General features: G+C 40.3%; 1 protein-coding gene across 1 annotated transcript in view; it reads right to left on the bottom strand.

Annotated features, from left to right (window-relative positions):
* Positions 1-17,259, bottom strand: part of ASPRV1 (aspartic peptidase retroviral like 1) — a 100,063-nt gene that overhangs the window by 73,017 nt on the left and 9,787 nt on the right. Inside the window, 1 exon segment of the mRNA XM_064494418.1 lies at positions 705-802. The gene's annotated coding sequence lies outside the window, so the exon portion shown is untranslated.

Here is a 17,259-nt window from a genome sequence, read left to right as displayed (position 1 = left end):
GCACAAGGTCCTAGGTTCAATCCCCAGTACCTCCATTAAAATAAATAAATAAATAAATAAACCTAATTACCTCTCCACTCCCCACCAAAACAATTTTTTAAATTGCATAAACAAAGTTGAAAAACAAATGACAAACTGGGAGCAATTCTGTCAACACTTTAGCTCTTACAAATTGTTAAGAAAATATTTACTGTATAGCACAGGGAAATATATACAAGATCTTACGGTAGCTCACAGAGAAAAAAATGTGACAATGAATATATATGTGTTAATGTATAACTGAAGAATTGTGTTCTACACTGGAATTTGACAAAACATTGTAAAATGATTATAAATCAATAAAAAATGTTAAAAAAAGAAAATATTACTCAGAAAATGTGCAAAGAAAATATTACTGGGAAAATATGCACCTTACATACATAAACTCTTTATGTGGTAGGTGCTCTGTACTGGGTTAAATAGTGTCCCCCTAAAAATTTTGAATAAGTGATTCAAAAAATAGATACAGCTGTCCAAAATACATTTGAAAAGATATAATATTCTAAGAAATGTAAATTAAGTTATATTTATTGAGTACCATAATCTCAGAGACTATCGAAGCATTTTACTTGGATTAAGTAATTTACTGTTCATGAAATAGGTGCTGTAATTATTCCTACTTTACCAAAGATGAAACTGAGAGACAGAGAAGTTAAATGACTTACCCAAGGTCACACAATAGGTGGCTGAGTCAGAATTCAGGCCCCATCAGGCTAGCTCCAGAGTCACATTCTCAACTACCATGTTATGGTGACTAGACCACCTGTCAAGTGGGGAAGATGAAAAACACGCAAGCCAGTGTTATTGATGATGTGGAGAAACAGGCAATCTCACACGCTGTTGGTGTAAGTTAGCATTCTTAAGGGTAGTTTTGCTACATGAATAAACATTTTAACTGTGCATATCCTTTCACTCAGTCATTCTATTTCTTGGAATTTATCCTAAGGAGATACTAGACAACTGTATAAAGATTACATACCAACATACTTACCACAGAATACACATAATAAAAATATTACAAATAAGCCCAACAGGCACACCAAAAATCCAGCAAATTCATTCATTCAGCAAATATTATTGAGCACCACTGGTGTACCAGGAAATGGTCTAAACTCTAAGCACAGAGCAGTGGATTAAAAAAAAAAACCAAGATCGCTGTTTTCATGGAGCTTACATTCCAATGGAGGGTGTTAGGCAATAAACAAATAAGAAAAATATGTACTATATCAAGTGGTGCTAAATGCTATAAAGAAAACTAAAGGAAAAAAGGGAGATAGAAAAGAAAAGGAAGTTGTTACTAATTTTAAGTAAAAGGGTCAGGGAAGGCCCCATTGATTAGAGATGAGATAAATATATTAAATACTAGGGAATAAAATGCATTATGATATATCCACCCATGGAAATATAATTCAGTCATTTATTCTGTACTTTACTAACACGAAAAGGTGTCTATAACACATAATCAAATAAAAAAGGATTCTCACCACACACACAAAAAGAAGTATGTGAGGTGATGGATGTGTTAACAATATTGTGGTAATCGATGAACAATAGATACACATCATCACATTGTATACTTCAAACTTACATCATGTTATACGTCAATTATATCTCAATGCAGCTGGGGGAAAAGGTGAAAACAGATTACAACATAGTATTAAAGAAGAAAAACAGTCTTAAGATATGATTCCATTAATACGAAATTACATGCGTGTACATGCTTATGCTTTTAATGGTAAAGAGAAACAACACAGAGATTGATAATACCAAGCAAGGGTCCAGGCTGAGTGCCAGACAAGTGGTACAGCATCATGTGTGTGTTCTCCCACCCATTCACTCATCCTCCTCCCACACCTACATTTTGTTCCAGAGGATTTAAGAACAACAAATCCACATACTGCCCCCAAGTTCCTTCACTCAACCCATCCTCCCTCACCCTTTACCCTGCTTTTCCCAGAAGCCAGGCCAACGGTAAGGTGAAAAGGATAAAAGCTTAAGATCAAGGCAAGCTGAGAAGAATAAGAAGGATGGAGGGAAACTCACAGATCTGGATGGGATTCCTGTGTCAGCATATGGAAAACATCCTGGGAGGTATATTTTCTCCCTGCAGATCTATTAAGATTTGAAGCAAGACTATCTGATTTAGATTCCTTATTACATCTCCTACTAAACCCTAAATGCCTTGCAGGGCAGCCAGGAGCAAGACTGACATTTACAAGGAGGTGACAAAACACAGCAGGCCAGAACACCGACCCTGGCCCACGAGTGCCTGTATCTTCCTATGAGGAGAAAGTGACACAGAGCTGAGCCCTTTTTCCCTCCTACCTTATCCCTTCCTCCATGCCTGCACCCAACAAACTATCCCAGCTATGCCACAACCACCCTAGAGAGTCACAGACTTCCCCATCAAGATTCTCAGACTAGGTCCCTACCAAGAAAGTTGCCCAGGGTGACCAGCCATGCTAGTGGGACACTTTCAGCTGGGATGAAGTTTTCAGTAACCTGGTGGACAGGGTCCAGATATATTTGCTCTCAAATGCATAGCAGCTGGTTATACTTCCTGCTTGAGCATAAAGCCACAAACAAAAAATTGGCAACTTCCTAAAGGTGGAATCCATGTTGCTATTCCCTATTTCTTTAGCCTGAGGGTAGGAGTGGAGGCACATGAGTAGAGATAGGGCACCTAGAGAAAGACAACTATTTCAAAATATTTCTCAAATACTGTCACCTCTTGGACACCTGCTATACGCTAGGCCCCATGTTAAGTGCTTTCATATACTTACACCAAAAATGACAAATCATTTTTATCAAACATTCCTACTATGTGCTACTAAATTTAAGAAGCCTAAGGCAGACAAAGGTCCAGCTGCCCTGCTGACAGGTGACTATCCAAGATATGAGATTCTTCTCAAGGCTGCAACACAGAAGTCTCACAACATACTATCAGGCCACAGTTTCAAGGCCTCATTCCAGCTTCTGCTCTCCTTCCTGGGCCAGGAACATCACACACACACACACACACACACAAATCCTCCAACACACTTGGTCTGCAAGTGGAAGAAATTCTTCACTAGTGAAGAACACAAAATGAAACCAGAGAAAATCCAAAGCACTCATCTCGTTAGAGGAGTTTCTTCCTCTTTCCCCACCCTTCCCTTGTCTTCCTTGATATGTAGTCAATAGCAACTTCTATTACACTCATCACTACAGGATCATAAAACATGCCTCATGCTTAAAGAATTTACTCCATCTGGAAAAATAAAAATCAACACACAGTAAACATGTTACTAAAAAGGGGTACTCCAGTGTATACATCAAACAGAAACAGACTCAGATACAGAAAACAAACTAGTGGTCACCAAAGGGAAGAGAAAAGTGGGGAGAGACAAATTAGGAGTATGGGATTAACAGATACAAATTACTATGTAAAAAACAGATAAGCACCAAGGATATACTATAGCACAGGAAATTATAGCTATTATCTTATAACTTATGGAGTATAATCAGCAAAACACCAAATCACCACGCTGTACACCTGAAACTAATATTGTAAATCCACTACACTTCAATAAAAAGGAGGACTCATTTTACACATTTCTAGTGTAAGAGAGGTGCTATTAAGATAAATGGAGGTTGTAAAACAAGTAAGACAAATGGTGGGAAAATCCTGGCATACAGAGGTATCTTCAATTTCAAACACAATCTCCCTTTTTTAGTTCTATTCTTAGTAGAAATGTGTTTCAATTCAAGAAAAATCTCAAATACAAAAATCTAAGACATAAAGTTGGGAATTATTCACTAGAAAAAGGGATCTTTCTCCTTGCTGAGAAGTTTAGGGAGATACCATTTAACCAATCCCCAACCCCTCTTCCTATTACCACCCCAACACACACACATTTACATCCAGCTTTTCAGGTTCATGATTATAAAATGAAGCAAAGTACTTTAAAATTGTATAAAAGACAATATATTGACAGATGACTAGATAAAGAAAATGTGGTACACACGCAAAATGGAATATTATTCAGCCTAAAAGAAAGAAATTCTATTACATGGTACAACATGGATGAACCTCAAAGACATTCTGCTAAGTGCAATCAGCTAGACACAAGACGACAAATACTATACGATTCTACTTACAGGAGGTATCTAAAAGAGTCAAATTCCTAGAAACAGAAAGTAGGAGGGTTGTTACCAGGGGTTAGAGGGAGGGAAACATGAGGGGCTGCTGTTTAATGGGTATAAGAGTTTCAACTGTGCAAAATGAAGTTTTGGCAATCTGTTGCACAACAATATGAATATACTTAACACTACGGAACCGTGCACTTAAAAATGGTTAAGATGATAAATTGTATCTATTTTTCACCACAATTTTTAAAAAGACAACATACACGTGTGTTAAAAATTTTCAGAAATACAAAAAGATACTTAAAAAACAAATAACAAACTTAGAGGTAGTTTGGGTATAACAGGTACAAAGTCCCCCTTTTTTTTCCACACAAATAAATACTAACGCTAGCATGCCACAAACACTATTTTGCTTGCTTTAGTTTTCTCTGAAAGATAGTTCTTAGAGAATGTTCCAGATCAGTGTGTGAGAGTGTATGCGTGTGTATGTGTGAGGGTGGTGTATCTGTCTCATTCTTTTTAATTACTGGACAGCATGGTGCTATCCACCGTAATTTACTCAACTAGCCCCTTATCAATATATAGTAAGATACATTTTAAAGCAAAATGTGTTAAAGGCTTTGAACACTAATTTTGCACATTTTTCCCTCAATAAAAATGTTGATTTCATTCTTTATAATGCCTCCAAGCAACTATGAATGATGACTGACATTTGCTTTAGTCTGAATTTAACAGCGTTTCACCTCAGTTCATATCTACTAGGTTTTATGTTGACTTTGTCATTGTCACAAGGAGTCACCAAAGATATGATCAAGGGAGCACATGAAATATGCATTATTCTTTGAATATTATGGTCACCCCTCACCCCATCATCCTTATAAATGGTTTGTCAATGGTACAGCAGTCCCCTCTTATTTGTGTGGGATACATTCCAAATCCTGAAACCATGGAGAGTGCCAAACTCTATGTATGCTATGTTTTTCCCTTCAGCATATACAGCATGGATATGCTGGACAAAGGGATGATTCACATCCTGGAAAGGAAGGAGTAGGACGCCATGAGATTTCATCATGCTACTCAGAACAGCACGCAATTTAAAACTTAAGAAGTTTATTTCTGGAATTTTCCATTTAATATTTTCAGACCTCAAGTAATTGAAACTGCAAAAAGTGAAACCTCCAATAAGGGACAACTACTATCTACCTTCCACTGTATTTAACTCTGAGGAAATTTTAAAATATGTATCTACATATGTGTGTGTATACACACACACATACATTTTCATTACTTAAATTAATTTTTATTTTTGCTCAACACTGAGCAAATTCTTTTTTTTCGACTTTTTAAAATTGGAGTGTAGTTGATTTACAATGTTAGTTTCAGGTGTACAGCAAAGCAATTCAGTTGTACATCTACATACATATTTTTTTTCAGATTCTTTTCCATTATATGTTATTACAAGACATTGAGCAAAGGCCTTTCAGAATATGCAGATAGGCTACTCTCCCGAACCCTGTACCATACAGTTGGTCCTTGTTTAAGTAACTTTTGTTTTAAAAAACACCTGTTTCACTTCAGTGTCTCTGGGTCTGTTGTTCAGTCTCTTTCAGAGAAAGCACAGTGAGATAGAATGAGTAAGGGCTCCACAGACACACAAGGGCTTGAATCTCAGTTCTGCCATGTCCAAGTTAATCCATCTCTCGGAGCCTCTGGCTTGTCATCTGTAAATCGAGGCCAATACCATCTCTCTCTTACATAGGGGAAATCGCCACACAGGGTGAAAAGTCTATTCAAGAAGACCAAAGTGCTGTCTCTGTTGAACTCGCACTGCCTGGGGAAGTCCAAGAACTGCTTACAGAAGTGGTAAAGGATGAGAAGGAATGTGTCCAGTTAATGAGAGAAAGAGCGCTTCCGGCAGAGGCAACAACACACACGCACAGGGTGAGAGCTATGCGGAGCCACAAAGCACCAACACGGGTACCGACAAGAAGGTGAAATGCAATTTAGTCAGCAGGTCCTTACTGAGTACCTCTATGCACTAGGCACTGAAGACAGAACGGTGAGCTAGAAGGTCGCTGCCCTCATGGAGCTTATAATCTAGTACGAGAAAGACAAACCAGTAAAATGCGGTAAGGGGTCTAATGAAAGCAAACAGGATGCTAAGACAGTGACATGGTGTTGCTTTGTATAGAGTGGCTAGAAAAGACCTCTAAGAGGAGATAATACTTAAATGACACATAAAGGGAAGGGATAGTTAATGAGGTGAAGAGCAAGGTAAAGAGTATTCTAGGCAAAGGCCCTGAAACCAGACAGCTAAAAGAATTGTGAGCAAGCGAGGGTGCGTGCAGGAGACAGAAGAGGGGCCTGAAATGAGACTTGAGATACAGGCAGGGACCAGATCTTGCTAGGCCTTGTAGGCCACAATTTGGGTCAAACGGTGCAAGACTATTTATTCCAACTGAGACATTTGGACTCAACTGTATGGGTAACAGGAAGGCAACAAAGGATCTGAAAGTAGAGAAACGAGGCTGGGTTGTTTTATAGAAGGACAGTGGAAGTTGTGTAGATGGCTGCAACGGAATGAGGACAGCTTGGAGACCAAAAAAAGAGCCTACACAAGGGCAGGCTCAACGTGCACAGGAAAAGGGGGACCCCAGAAGCAACTCTGAAGTGCAATCGGCCACCTTCAAAGTGTATGTCCCAGCCTGCTTTCTGAGTCCAAAGTCAAAGCCCCCAGTATATCCCAGATGTACCGGCCTGCCATGGAGGAGTTATTAAGGCCCTCTACCTCATCTGGGATCTGTGTCTGCTATGACAATGAGAAGATGAGGTACCAATACATAGAGACAGTTAGCCACTGTCCCTACTGGATGACAGGTGACAAACCAAGGTTCCTGGGACCTCAGGATTCAAGTAAAGGGTTCAAATCCCTTTCCTTCCCCTTTAGTGATGGTGGGGGGTGGGGTGGCATGGTCAGAGTTTCTCCAAAAATGGTCTGCAGATGATGACTGTATCAGAGTCACTTGGAAGGCTAATCAAAATGCAGATTCCTGGTTACCACCCCACACCCACTCAATCAGAACAGCAGGAGTAAAGACCAGGAATCTGCATTTTAAATAAGTATCCAGCCCTCCAACACTTGCCCCCATGGGTAATTCTGATGTATTAAAGCTTCAAAACCATAGCTCTAGGAACAGAGCTTCTAGGGGAGGGCCCTCACTTGAGGCTGGCTGACAATGTCAAAATTAGGGGACTGTGTAGAGCCAAGAGTCAAGCTGGGCATGAAATAATCTAAAAAAATGAGTCAGAACAGAGTATGAAATTTGAAGGTCCCAAAGCAGTAAATAGAAGGCATGACATCAGAGCATGGGGCTTAGCGAGCAGAGGACTCAAAGACAGGGAGCATTCTTGGGGAAATCACCAACAGTGGCCATGAACTCCGGCTCCCAGTGGAGCACTGACAGGGGAGCACAGATGCTTCACCTCACAAAGGCCAGATGATCGGGCGGCAGACTGCCGGGTATGTGCAACCACTCCGTCCAGCCATCAAAAAGAGAACAACATCCTTCCTCAGCAAGCACTGTTTCTACCCCAATGACTGACCCTCAGCACCCGCCATGATGCCAGCTACCAGTCAGTCTGCAGAGGAGCTCCAGGCTATGTTGGAAAACATGCAGAATACCTCTAAGGGCTAATGACTAAACCTACTGACCAAGATTCTCCACTTGGCAAGTCAGAGCGCCCTGATGCCGCCATAAGCTCTAGGATCGTTCCAGGTCAGAAATGTTGAAGCCCACTGCCTTCACACCTCAGATCCTACCATCTATGCACACCCAGCCGTCTTCCACTACTCCTTACTATGCCTCACCAATAGAGTCCCACCCTATATTCTACAGTCTCATGTTCCTGCCCACAATTTAGAGAGAAATTCCACAGATTCAGATTTTGCAGGGAGACTTGAACTCCTGTGGCTAGCTTCTATGCCTGGTTTGGTGGGAGGAGATGACCTGAAGGAATGCTCACCCTACCTGAAGGGTGTATCCTCAACCCACCTGGGAGCATCAGATTGCTGCAGGCTTCTATACAGGAAACTTTTAAAAAATACGAGCAAGTTAAACCTAGTATATTTAAAAGGAGGGAAGGAAGGCTCTTGGGAGCAGAAACTGAAGCAGGGGAAAAAAGGAAGGATTTCTGGAGATTTGTCTTTAAAATATATATAAAATATAAAGCAATATGCGATTTAGCTTAAACCCTTGTGTGTCAACTATCTGATCCTTCCTAAAATCCAAAAGCTGGTTCCACACTGAAGAAGTAAGAACACTAAAAGACGATTTAAGTAATCCCAAAGATTATTTATGGCCTTACTCCTGAACTGCTTGCCCTGTCCCTTCTTATACTCCACCACCCACCATTCTGATTCTCCAGGCTTTTGACCTAATGATTCAGCTTCCTGTTTCATCTTTGCCTCACCTTATCCCTCAGGCCTTTTACTTCCTTTCTTGCTTAGGATTCCACTTCACTCTCAGTTATTCTGCCATCAGCCACTCATAATAAATAATCTACCTACCCAGATCCTCAGCCTTGATCCGAGGCACTCATGTCCCCTTCACGGGCAAGTCCCCTGCCAGGCATAGCCTGATTTTATAAGGTGTCTCGGAGAGAGACAAGCATGTTAGATGATTCATCCAGGCAAACACTGGAATCACCAAAGATGGAATAAGGAGAATGACAACGAGCCAGGCCAAATGTCTAGACCTCATTTTGCCATTCCAAGCGCACCTTCTTAGCCCTCAGGTAATACCCCTGGTACTCCATCCCTCCTGCCCACCACCACCACCTCAAGGGATCCTCTATCCTACAAGAGCTAGGACTAAGAATACATGATGAGCAAGACATAGGCCTCTGTCTGATAGAACTTACAGTCTAATGAAGGAGACAAACTAATTACAATATGTATAACAGTTAAAGGCAATGCATGCGAAGATATAAGATTAAGAAGCTGAGTCAGGTGAAGTTATACCTAAGATGAAACTTGAAGGGTCAACAGGAGACACCCAGGCAGCGGCATGGCACCAGAGGAAGAGTGATCCAGTTTATATAAAGATCTGCAACAAGAAAGCATATCTGAAGAGATGGGATGAGCTGAGGAGGTAGGGAGGTCAAGGTAGAGAATGTACCAGGGCAGATGATGCTACAGAGACCCAGAAGGGCCTCAACCAACAGGCATGTGAAAAGATGCTCAATATCACTAATTATCAGAGAAATGCAAATCGAAACTATAATGAGGTAATGCCTCACACCTCAGAATGGCCATCATTAAAAAAATCCATAAACAATAAATGCTGGAGAAGGTATGGAGAAAAGGGAACCTACATTGTTAATGGGAATGTAGTTTGGTGCAGTCATTATGGAAACAGTATGGTGATTACTCAAAAAACTAAAAATAGAGTTTCCATATGACCCAGCAATCCCACTCCTCGGCATATATCCAGAGAAAACTCTAATTTGAAAAGACACATGAACCCCAATGTCCATAGCAGCACTATTTACAACAGCCAAGACATGGAAACAACCTAAATGTCCACTGACAGATGAATGTGATATTAGCTATAATCATTGCATTATTATTGTTTTTGTCCTCTTCTTCATCTTAGTCTACATAATCCACTCTCCATCATAAAGAAGATGTAGTATAGACATACAATGGAATATTACTCAGCCATAAAAATGAAATAATGCCATTTTCAGTAACATGGGTCGACCTAGAGATTATCATACTAAGTGCACTAAGTCAGACAGAGAAAGATAAATATATGATATCACTTATATGTGGAATCTAAAAAAAAGATACAAATGAACTTATTTACAAAACAGAAATAGACTCACAGACATAGAAAACAAACTTACAGTTACCAAAGAGGAAAGTGGTAGGAAGGTCAAGGTAGAGATTGCACTGGGGTAGATGATGCTAGAGAGGGGGCAGAGGGAATAAATCAGGAGTTTAGGATTAGGAGATACAAACTACTGTATATAAAATAGATAAGCAAGGTTCTACTGTATAGCATAGTGAACCACATTCAGTATCTTGTAATAATCTATAATGGAAAAGAATCTGAAAAAGAATATATATATGTATAAATGAATTACTATGTTTTACCCCAGAGACTAACACAACACTGTAAATCAACTATACTTCAATAAAAAAATAAATAAAAATTTTAAAATGAGGGCCTCATAAGACATATGAAGCTGTTTTATCACTCATTTAACAAGTATTCGTTGAGTGCCTACAATGTGCCAGGCATTATCCTATGTGCTAGGAATACAACAGTAAATAGGGGGAGGATATAGCTCAAGTGGTAGAGCACATGCTTAGCATGCACGAGGTCCAGGGTTCAATCCCCAGCACCTCCTCAATAAATAAATAAACCTAATTGCCCCCCCAAAAAGTTAAAAACAAAAAACCAAAACAATCCAGTAAATAAAACAGACAATATTCTTGCTCTCAGAGAATTTACATTCTAATTGGAAGAGACTATAAACAGATATGTTCCTAAACCAGGAAAAATATCATATATTGATAAGTGTCATGCAAAGAACTAAAGTAAGTGGTATGATACAAAGTATGTATACTGGTAGCCACTTTAGAATCATTAGGTGCTCGGGGAAGGCCTTTCTGAGGAGATGACATTTAAAAATAGTATCTAAATAAAAAGGAACCAGCCATTCAAGATCAAGGGGAAAAAGCATAGGTATGGGTAACAGTATACATGTGCAAAAGCCCAATGGAAACATCACTGAAGCTTTTTTAAGCAGAGGAGTTAGATCAGGATCATTCTTACATTTTATAAAGATCACTCCGGCTGCAGTGTGGAGAACAGAATGGAAGTAGGGGAGAGTAAAATCAAGACCAGAGGCAGACATGAGAGCGGATTACGTAGACCTAGATGAAGAAGAAGACAAAAACGACGATGATGGTAACAGCTAACATCGCACTACACATACTAGGTGCTGATCCACTGTTCTAAGCATTTTATGTGTATTAATTCATTCAATCTTCACAAATACTCTATTAATAGGAAACTAAGGTACAGGACAGTGACAATGAAGAAGAAAAGAAAGCAACTGGATCCAAGAAGTACTGGAGATGACAAGACCTATGATAGGCTGGTTGTCAGCTGTGGGAAGGGAAGGGAAGGGAAGGGAAGGGAAGGGAAGGGAAGGGAAGGGAAGGGAAGGGAAGGGAAGGGAAGGGAAGGGAAGGGAAGGGAAGAGAGAGCTTAGAATGACTACCAGGCTCTGGGTTTAGCAACTGCGTCGGCGGTGGTGCTATTTACCACGTGACAGGACATTAGAGCAGGAGCCAAAGGGGAAGAGCAGGAGGCTGCATTCTGCTGAGTATGCAAAGCATCCCAGTGGAGTTGTCCATCTGAACAGTCACATAATCCAGTCTGGAGAGAGATCTGGGCAGCATCCATGTGTAGATAGAACTGAAGGTGTCAGAGAGGTTGAGATCACCGAGGGAGAGTAGGAAGAAAAGTTAAAAAAAAAAAAAAAAGTAGGACCAGAATGCTGACATTTAAAACACAAAAAGAATCATTAATAACAACAAAACATTGGAAATACCTTAATGTCCCTCGATAGGAAAATAGATAAATAAAATACAGCATTCTAGTCTATGAAATATTATACAGTAGCCAAAAAGAATGAGAAGTATCTTTGTGTACCAACATGGAATACTGTCAAGGCACATTACTGAATCAAAGAATGATACATATAATGTGACCACATCTGTGTAACTAAATAAAACACAAAAATAACACTTTACAGGCGGGAGGGGGATGAATTGGGAGTTTGAGAATTGCAGATACTAACAAATATATATAAAGCAGATAAACAAGTTCATACTGTAAAGCACAGGGAACTATACTCAGTATCTTGTGGTAACTTATGGTGATAAGGAATATGAAAACAAATATATGTGTGTTCATGTGTGACTGAAGCATTCTGCTGTACATCAGAAATTTACACAACATTGTAAACTGACTATACTTCAGTAAAAGTATTTATTTACAAAAAAAACACTTTAAATTTTTTCTGGGTTCATACATATGTTCATAAACACACACAAAGTCTAGGAGGTACATTCTAAGCCACTAAACAGGTGCGTCTGGGAATATAGAAATAACTGAAGAGGGAGGAGCAGGAGTATTCAAAATATCTACAATGTTTTGACTTTTTTACATTGTATTTCTCTGTAAAATTAAAGACCAATTTTGCAAAAAATAATGGGAATCTCTGTACCTTCTCCCCTATTTTGCCATGAACCTAAAACTGTTCTAAAAAATAACTCAAATTTTTTAAATGGGCAGAAGAGGGAGCCTACAAAGGACATCCTTTGCTTTAGATATTAAATTTTCTCTGTTCTTTCCACCCCTCACTGGCCTTGATGTTCAAATTGTCCGGCTTGCCATCTGCCCATGTCTGGGAAGTTAACATCAAAGCCCCTAATTCCATGCTCTATCCTGAATCCTTGGCCCCAGGCCAGGGGCCAGAAGAGATCAGATCCCCTAGACAGGGCCAGAACTCCAGGAAGGGAGGGCAAATACCAAAGTCCTAAACAAATATGGGAGAATGAGTATAAATGCCAGCTTCAAGGTCAGTAATCAGGTGGCCATGCTGGCCAGCAGAAACCTTAAAGAGGAAAAGGTATTTGAAGATCTGGAAGCAGCTCTGCAGAGCAGGGTGATGGGGCTAGGGGACATTTAGGCAAAAGCAGGGGTATGTGGCACGGAGCGAGTTAAAGGAAGAGCCAGTTCCACTCATAAAGATTCCAAGCGAAGTGCCATGATATGGTAGAAATCATGTTTACAGCAATGGGAAGAGGGGAAGCCGCATTCTGGGAAACAGCTGGGGCATAGGGCAGGGGGGTGTGCAGGGCTATCTAGAGGCATCACTCCATATCAAAGCAACAATTCTGGGAGGCACAGAATGAAAGTTTAGGAATTTCTGGAGCAGCAGAAAAAGGCCAGAGACTTGGCTCCTTCCTGAACAGAAAGAAGGATCTACAAATGAAGAGAAAAGACACTGAAATAAAGCCTTTCCTTCTCCAGTAAACCAGAGGAAGAGAGGGTAGATCCCTGGCGAATGCGCTCTTCACTTTCAGCTGAAAGAGTGTATTTTGTTTACACGTTTTCCTCGTTACCCAAAGAGATGACACTGCCTGCGTCTTACCCAACGGCTGATTCACCATCAATTAGTCTACATCACAGCCTGCTGTGCCTCACGTCTCACACAGTCTCATGCCGGACGGCTCTGAAAAGAAAACAACCTGGCGTGAGCTGTCAAAGTCCTTTCAGTACCTGACCTCACCCTCTGGGGTAGGTTTCATTTCAAAACTGAAAGGGACTGAAGGGCTGGGGAAATCCAAAGATCAACAGAGCTAGGAACAGGTGGTTCCCGGCAAAGAAGGGTCCCAGCCTGGAACTCAAAACAGAAACCAGACCACTGATAAGACAGTTTATGATGTCTGTCTCCAGGCCTTCAGATGCCATTTATGTTTTCCAATATTTGCAACAGGGCATGAACATGCTTATCTACCTCTGACAACTAAATATCTAACACTCCAAGTATTCAATCAACTTCCTAGCTTTATTAAGTTTCAGAGCTTGGGATATCTCCAAAAACTGGGATACGAGGGGGACTTCTGAATTTTGCAGTCCTTCATATGGGCCACATTTTAATCACAATGATTTCTATCACCTCCTCTTCCTTCTTCATCTCCTCATGAACCCTTGTCAAAATTTCTCTCTCACTAAAAAACTTCCCAATAGTTCTTGATGGCTCTTTCACAAGAGCAATTTTCAATACAAAGAAAAGTGTAGCTCATCAAGGGAATCCGGTTATTTGCTTGAGGTTCATTTTAACTACCTGAGTGACCATTACACAAGCCACTTAACCTTTCTGGGCTCAGTTTCCTCATCTGTAAAGTAAGGAGGTTGGAAATAGACAGAAGGAAAGCAATAAAACTACCTTGAACTAAGAAAAGACTTAAGTTTTTAAGTCTAAAAGGTTCATTAAGTAGTAAGCAGAGTTCTTTTTTAAAAAATCATACCTAAGCATATCATGATGAAATACTAAGCATGAAGAAAAAATTTACAAACTTTCAGAGAGAAAAGGTTATTACTTACAAAGGAAAAAGAATCCTACTGGCATTGGACTTTTCATCTGTATCACTAGAAACTAAAGACAGTAGAAAGCTGCATATTTTGTAGAGACTAAGACTACTATTCAAGAACCCTAAACCCAGCCAAGACATCATTCATTCATGAAGACAAATATATAGATATACATACATACACATACACAGATAAATGGACCTTGAAATAACCATCCATGCCCTGTTTCTAAGAAAATCACTCAAAGTATCAACTTAATATTTAAAACTGGAGCAAAGCTGAGAAAGACAAAGTATACACAAGACATGTTTCCCCTTTCCCCAAAATAAACCTTTTAATGAAGTTGTACCAGATGACTTGTGATAGCATTTCCAGGACAAACAGAAACTGTCCTAAACACAACCCTCCCTGGCAGTCTGAGTTTGCAAGTTGTTCATCACCTAGTGGCCTGAAGAAGTAAATGCAGTTTCGTCAAGTGCCCAGATGCACTTCCAGCCATTTTGTGATCTGACAGTGTATACAGGGCAGCAGCCTGACGTTCTTGAGATTGTAAGAGTAGGGGACTGCAAACCCTTCAGGCTCACAGAAAATTGTGTAGATTCAGCTCACTATCCATTCATTCTCCAAGGATGGGGGAAGGGCCTACACTTTGTGTTAACTAATCACAAGTGAAGCACAGATTTGTTGCAAGGCTGCACTTGCAAACAGTGAGAGATAGAGATTGCTTTTGTGCAGACCAGCCTGAATTGAAAGCAAGTTAGATGCTATGATAAAACTGCAAACATGCTTTATAAATAGGAAAAGTGTCTCCAAAAGTTCACAAGATTGGCATGTGGAAGATGGATTATATTTACCTTGTATAGTTTCAGGGGACAGGACTATAACAGATGAGAAGTCATCTCAACTAGATTTCAATTCAAAACAAGAAACAATTTTCTACCAATGAGAGCTATTCAACAATATAATGGGATTCCTCAAGAAGTGATGAGCTTACCAGCAATGGAAGTATTCAAAAAGAATTTAAATGATCATCAGTCAGGAGACTAGGGAGAGCATTCCTGTAACTGAATGGCAGACTGCAGACAAGGAGATTAATTGTGCTATCTCAAAGGCCCTTTCCAACTCCAAGAGTCTATCATTCTAAATAAAACAAAAACAAAACAAAACAAACAAAACAAAAACCACTAATAAATAACTAAAAAGTCCGCCCTCTGAATTTTTTTTCCAAGCTCCAACCAGGCAGTAGCACAACTCAGTGCGTCTGATACCACTTTCCACCTGAGTAAATGTGGACAAGTTAAATCTGTTTGCCTCACTCTCATTATCTTTAAATTTAGAACAATAGTAGTACCCATCTCATAAGATTACTATGACAATTAAATAATATGATACTTTGTAAAGTACTTAAAACAGTGCCTAACATAGAAAGTGTATAAAACTATCAGGTACCTGTGGGGAATGGGGGTTGGGGGTGGAAACTGAAACCTAAATGTGCTGCTTGTTTTAGTTATCTGTTCCCAACCCTCAACCAAAGCGTTCCTGGCTGTTGCTGGCCAGAGGCTAGGTTCCCCTGGCAACCAGTTTCAAAAAAGAGCCCAGACCTACCTTCTTCTAGAAGGCAGCTCATTCTCTGCCCTGAAATCTAGCATCTTTGCACAAAGCAGGCTCCCTAAAACTTCACAAATACCAATGCTCCAAATCAAGAAACTGAACAGGCGTTACCCTCCTCACTTCTTACCACAGAACGTCAGAGTTAGAAGGATCATCTCAGAGACCATCCAGAGTGAACCTTTTGTTTAATTGAGGACAAAATGCTAAGAAAAGTGAAATCCTGGACATGGCAAGTTGGTGACAAGGTCAAGACAAGATCGCAGGCCTCCTTATTCTTAGCCCAATAGTTAAAATTGTCCCACTGTTCAGCAGGACTGGTCCTACTAAGTTCCGTAGTACTGACCCATACTGCGTGCTTTACACAGGTAAATGAGGGTTAGAAGCAGTGGAGTGTGTGGTTAAGAGCATGGACTCTGGAGGCTGTCAGCTGCAGTTCTCCATTCTTATTCAACATGTCTGGACGCAGCAAGGGGCTAGGAAACGGAGGTGCTAAGCGCCACTGCAAGGTTCTGCACAACAACATCCAGGGCATCACCAAGCCTGCCATTCAGCATCTGGCTCAACGTGGTAGCGTCAAGCAAATCTCGACTACTTTATAGGATTATTTTAAGGATTAGATGAGAGAATTCATGTAAAATACATGGCATACAGAAAGTGCTCAATGGGTATACTGCTCTGCTTCTCAACATTACCAGCTGTATTAAGAAGAGAGACAATCATAGTAACAAAAGAGACCAGACAAGCTCCTATTTCTGGTCCAAAGAGCACTGGGAAGAACAAAGGTGTTTATTTAGCTTCATTTCCTGGCTCTGGCCAGGAACACCCAACCCCTCAGCAGTGGAAGAGCACAACTAACCAGTCACTCATTCATTTCTTCACATATGGGGTAGAATCAGAGAATAACCAAGTACGTTATAGTGATAAGATATTTAAGAGCACAAGTAAAGGTTACGGAGGTCCAAACCCAAAATGCAGTTCTTGTCCAGCCTCTTCGCCTTAACCATGAAGATGGGAGACTGTAATGGCTGAGAACAAGAGCTCTGCAGTTTGACAGCCTGAAGTACAAACTCCTGCTCTATCAGGTACTTGCTGTGTCACTTAGGCAAATTACCTTCCTCTCTCGAAGCCTTATTTCTCCATCTGTTAAGTGAGGATAACAACTATTTTGATTATGATAAGAGCTGACATACGGTGAGCACTTTCTGCAGGCCAAGCACTGTGCTAAGTACTCTACATGCCTTACATTACTGAATCGTCACGACCACCTCATGAGACACATACTATCATTACCCTCATTTTACAG

The sequence above is a fragment of the Camelus dromedarius genome, chromosome 15 (genome assembly GCF_036321535.1).
Source record: "Camelus dromedarius isolate mCamDro1 chromosome 15, mCamDro1.pat, whole genome shotgun sequence".
Taxonomy (NCBI): Eukaryota; Metazoa; Chordata; class Mammalia; order Artiodactyla; family Camelidae; genus Camelus; species Camelus dromedarius.
Note: the sequence above shows the minus strand (reverse complement) of the source record. Positions and strands in the feature narration are given on the sequence as shown.